The following is a 6095-nucleotide window of genomic DNA, read 5'->3' as shown; positions in this document are numbered from 1 at the left end:
AGTTGGATCTCATGGAGGCATTTCCTCAACTGAAGCTCCTTTCTCTGTGATAACTCCAGCTGTGTCAAGTTGACACAAAACTAGCCAGTATACCACCCCAGTTCCCTCATCTTCTCAAGATCAAACATGTTTAGAAAGTAATAATTAGGTGAAATATGTTTACATTACCAAACTGTTCCTCATAATGCATTTTCAGCAGCCTCTAACCTGGAAAACATTTATTTTGAGTTAATGCAATCCTTAACCTAAGTGCATTGGATGGGACACAGTCTGAGCATGGCAGAACCAAACCAAAGCAGAAGATTCCCTGTGTTCAGCCTCATTCTTATGATAGTTTAACTTTTCTAAGGGTTATCATTAACTGGACATATGAAAATGTGCCTAGCCTTATTCAGAACCCTGAGATTTAGTACATTTGTCAAAAGTGAAGGCACAAACTTTCCACCACGTGGGGGGTGTGCAACAGTTAAAAATAGTTACCATGAAATGAAAGACATAAGTGTTAAATGTCCAGGCAAAGGCTCCAGGAGAGTCTGAGCAGTTAGAGAATCTGTTAGCATGCTCCTAAGATGGGTAAGGTGAATTCAAAACCATGAGTGGAAGGATTGCAGTAAGGGAGATAGTCTCTTGGAGTTTTCTGGTTTCATGGGTCTGTCATGAGAAACTGAGGAACTTGAATCTGATATTTCTGCTGCCTTTGTGCTACAGACGGGAAGGAAGGAGGCGATGGAAAAGAATTTAGAAACCTTTTAAAAGTGGTTGAGATGGTAGATGGATGAATTCATCTGTGAGAAGGCCATTGAAGTATACTTATATATTAAATGCTTGCCAGGTTGATATCCATAAATATTAATAAAGTAAACTATCTGCTATCTCTAGTTTCTCATCATGAACAGCTTTCTTGCCATGGAGTCTGGTCTGTGACTGCTATCTGCAAGCCTCTGCAGCACCCATTTGCCATCACTGACCAGTTTGTGTCTGGGGATGCCACCTTTGTTTTCTGGGGTCAAGTAGAGGTAGTTGAGGAATGAGAGGATCAGTTGTGTGGACAGTGGAAAACCAGCTGGAGTGGCATAAAGGGCATCCTTTGAATTTGAAATTGTTCTTCTAGTTATATGAAGCTCAAGAGCCTCAATGGGAGGGAGTATATACAACCACATTTAAAGTTGGATACAGTGATTTGCAGAAATGGATAAAGAAACAGGGTATATAATTGCAGTTGGAGGCAGTGATGTTACTTTTAGCTCATAGAAAACTGAGAGTTCAGGTTTTTTCAATAATCTTACTCAAGTGTGTGTGCATGTGTGTGTGTGTGTGTGTCTGTGCTCATGTACTTGAGTGGATGGGGAGGCTAGAAGTTCATGTCAAGTGTCTCCTTCCACCACTCTTAGTATTACTTATATGTTTTTGAGACAGGATCTCTCATTGCATTTGGAACTCATTGATTGGCTAGAGTGCCTGGCCAGTAAGTCCCTGGGCTCTTCCTGTCTTCACCTCCAATGCTGGGATTACAAGTACATGCTGTAAAGTACATGTGACTCCTGGCAAGTGAATACATGTCCTTAGACCACAGCAAGGACTCATGGAGCCATCTTCTTTCCTGTTTGAAAAATCTCCTGAAGCTGAAGCCAGGACCACGTGACTAAGCAGTCCTTAATGACCGACTCTGATGATCAGATTTCAAAACTATTAAATTAAAGCCACTTGAAATATATAGAACACTAATACTTAAAAAAAACCCAACAAATACCATCATCTTTGCTCTGTGAAATGTCTCTTTAATGGAAAATTGAAAATATCAAATATGCATATTTATTATATGTTATTATAGTCTAGAAAAGATTCAGTGAATGGTGGGACCGAGGAACTATTTGGTTTACTTAAAGAAAACAATTTAAAGGGATTTCTTTGAATACTGAGCAAAAACTGATTATCTGTTGAATGTGTATTGAGAGGGAGAGCCAGAAGTTAGGGGAGAGGCAGGGAGAGACAGAGAGACAGAGAGAGAGAGAGAGAGAGAGAGAGAGAGAGAGAGAGAGAGAGAGAGAGAGAGAGAGAGACAACATGCATGTGCTACATTTCTAGCTTTCTATGGCTGCATACGACTGATCTGAAGTCCTAGCTATTTGGATGCTTTTGCTTAACTCTGTGAGAAATGTTCATAGTTACATGTGATGATTATGATGATTATGATGAAACATGATAATAATACTTATATTATTATAATTTCCATTTTTAATCTGAATATCCTGTTTAGTGATCTCTAACTCTACTTCTAATTTCTAGGTATCATTGTCCTCTCCTGTATATTTCTTCAAATTCTTTGGATACATTTTACAGTTCTCAAATCACTCTAACCTTGTGTCCCTCAGAGTTCTACTTCCTTTCATTGTGATGTGTAGCCCTACTCAGATTTGAAGCTGTGGTTGTGACTCAGGTGTCTCGGGAGTGATGGGCAGAATGGAGTTCAGGCGACTGCACACTCAAGTGTGTATGTGTGCGTGGGGAGCGGTGGGGTAGTGTGACACAAGTTAGATGGTATTGCCTATGTAAGCATTCAAAATAGCTAAGATATAGAACTAGTTTAACATTCCATTGTCAAACAAATAGAATAAACTCAGCATGTACACATTAGAGATTTATTCATCCGTAGTGAGATCATGTAGGAAAATTGGTGGAATTACAGATGGTTGTGTTAAGTGAAGTCATACTGGGAAAGACAAATACTGCCAGTTTTCTTCATCTGTGGAATATAGATTGTAAAACTATCCTTGTCAGACATGAACATAGGAGGAGAGATTTGAGAGGTAGAGAAGGTCAGAGGAGGGAGGTGAGCAAAAGATCATTCTATATCACAAATACATGCTATAATAAAAATAACTGAAAAAAACTAAAAATTATGTAACACCGTAGTTCACAAGCCACTGGATATGAGGCTGAGTGAAAGACACCAAGCCCAGCAAGTTAATGGAGGGAGTCTGCTCTAGACCACTCTGGTCCTTGTCTAGCTCAGATTCTTTGGTTATCATTTATTGACTCTCTTGAAAATAACTCAACCATTTTATCTTTTCTGTACCGTAGTTAGTTAAATACCCCACGTTTTTGCTTATCAATAAATAAAAACATATCCTCTCTATAATATTTTAATCTGCTTGAAAAAAATCACTATGAATAAACACAGATTTCATGTAGAATTTATCATCATAAATTTCAATCTGAAACTTAGCACCACTCAGAGTCCTGTGTGAGATCATGGCAGGAAAGGGGTCCTTACGTAGCACCACAGTGCCTAAAGAATAAAGGAAGCTTCCCTGTAGTCTCTTTCTTTCCCTTCCATCTCTGTTTATGGGCCAGCCTTTGTACCGAGTCCCTACAATTTCTATTTTACTTTGAAACTATCCTCTCCTGCACATTCCAATTTAGTTGTTTCATAGATAGACTTCCTAAAGCCTCAGCTCATTACCCTTTAAGTCTGCTTCCCAAGTCATCTGGGACTAGGAAGAGGTGAGAATTAAGAACTTCTATAACCCTCATGGTTTGTTCACCAAAGGCTTGGCTGGGTTACTATAGCAGTAGATGCACCTGTGAGTTCCAGGCTAAAGGAAGAGGGTAAGACATATGGGACTAAGCAGGGAGAGCAGCCAGCAAACAGGGTAGGGTAGGCAGGGATCTTTGACTAACTAGCTTCTACTAAATAGGAAGTCAAGGATGTGAGAGCTGTGGGGAATTGTGGATGAGTGGGCATAGGTGGAGGCATCCCCTGGGTGGTCTTTCAGTGTCTGTTTTTGTATAGGATTCCATTTCCTGCTGTGGAAGAGACTAGCAAGTGTGCTTCCTCTTGTCTAGTCAATAAACAAGGCCTGCAGTGGGTTTGGGGTGTAGGATGGAATAAAGTTAGAGATGCTAGGTTTAGTTTGTCACTGGACAGTAGGCATAGGAGGTTAGAGAAAGCTCTTACAATCTGGTTCACAGCCCACCCCTCCTTCTTTCAAAAGAATTTTCAGGTAGAAGAAGGGACTCTGCTTTAGAAGTCTCCATGGGAAAGTTCTCTCATGAATTCAAGATTAGTTTTTCTGTAATTTCTCTCTGGTCATCTAATTTTTTCTTTTTTCATCCAATGTAGTCATTCACATTCTTTCAAGTAACAATGATACTTTTATTTTCTGCAGAGTGCACACCTATAATTTGCAGAAACAATCCACTTGGCTGGGTGTGGTGATTTATGGCTATAATCCCAACATTTGAGAGGCTGAGTCATGAGGAGAACCAGTTCTAAGTCAGCTTAGCATTCACACTGAAACCTTGTCTTCAAAAACAACAAAGACAAGCCAAACACACCCCTATCAAAAAACCAAACAAAACCAACAAAACAAAGATTCCAAAACAAAACAAAAATCAACAGTAACAAAAGCAGCCAAACATACAGAGAGCCCTCCATCTTACCTTAGAGATCACATCCTGAAGGTGCCTATGACTGTGTGCATGACAAGAAATACATTAACCTGTGCTACTCTGTGTTGGATGGAATGCTTTTGTTAGAACAAGTTGAAAAAGATCGGATTATGTGGTTCTTCAATGAATTCTTGCCTGATACATCCTAGATGCTATTTACATGCCAACGGATACAGTCAACCCAGTTTTAGAAGTTTGAAATTACGTTTTACAATGTGAAACACACAGTAACTTCAGGGTTTGCCTCCTTCTTTCAGTTTTTCTGACTTCCATGCTCAAATGTTAAATACCACAGAAATGGACTTTAACAAAGTTGGACGACAAGTGATGCCATTGGGTACCACTCAGTTTTCCCACAAGTTACCGGAGTCAGTGAAGATGGTTGAAGGAGCAAGCCAGACAATTAGACAGGCCCAGAAGCAAACTTACATACAGGTAAAGATGACAGGGAATGCAGATGAAGAAAAGAGTTGCTTGTTTTGAGGTTCCTACACTATGATATTGTTCTAGCAGAAGCCTTTGAACACTCTGTTGGGTAGATAAAATGAAGTAAAATTTCAAATTGGTGATATATAGAAATTTTGTAAATATCTTTTGAAGGAATCTATAATGTATGTATGTATGTATCATCTATCTATCCATCTGGTGTGTGTGTGTGTGTGTGTGTGTGTGTGTGTCTGTGTGTATGTGTGCATGTGAGCGTGTGTGTGCACATCCAAGTGGAAGCCATAAAGGGGTATGGGATCTGCAGTTACAGGCGATTGTGAACTCCAATCTTTAGAAAGAGCAGGAAATGCTTTTAACCTCTGAATCATCTTTCCAGGCCCCATATTTTGTCACTTAGCAGGAAATCTATGAGATCTATTTGCTAATACAGGCTGGCTGTGACAGCAAAGTTTGGAATGTCAAAGTTGTACAGCCAATAGGAGTAAGCAATAGCATTATTGCAAGGAAGAAGACTTTTCATTATTGACAAGGCAACAGTGCCTTCGTGTGGCTATGATTGAGAATAACAGAAAGGAGCGAATTATAGTTCTGCACTGCTATTTCATGTTTGAAAGATGGCTGACAATTCTGTTTCAGCAGTCACTGAGGGATTTCTAAAACCTATGTGTGGGCCAGTCACTTCATGAAGATTCTGTACGTCCTACTTATAAAGCATATGGGGCCTTTAGTGGTTAACTTAATAGGTCAAAGACAATAAAACACATGCTCTGATTTTCTTTCCTTGGTGACATTTAAAGTTAATATCAAACCAAATCATATTAGTCAAGCCTTCACCAGGGCAGTGTAAACTCTTGGTATTTAACAATCTATTACTTTATCAATATCTGTATTTATATAGAAATGTAATATATAATAAGTTTATTTGTTCATTTAACTATAGAAACAGTGTCTTACTATGAAACTTGGCATTAACTATATAGCTCAGGAAGTTCTTAAAATTGGTATCCTCATGTTTCCCAAGTTCTAGATCTAAGGATATATGCCATCATTTGTAGCTACAATTACATCAATTTAGTTCATCATCTATAGCTAAGTATTATTTATTGCTTTTTAAAAACATGGTTAGTTGCTTATAGATAAGCTACTTTTAGAAGGATTTATGGACAAAATAGCCTGTGAAAACTCCCATCAGAGAG

The sequence above is a fragment of the Mus caroli genome, chromosome 7 (genome assembly GCF_900094665.2).
Source record: "Mus caroli chromosome 7, CAROLI_EIJ_v1.1, whole genome shotgun sequence".
Classification (NCBI taxonomy): domain Eukaryota; kingdom Metazoa; phylum Chordata; class Mammalia; order Rodentia; family Muridae; genus Mus; species Mus caroli.
The sequence above is the reverse complement of the archived record's forward strand: the minus strand, read 5'-3'. Positions refer to the sequence as shown.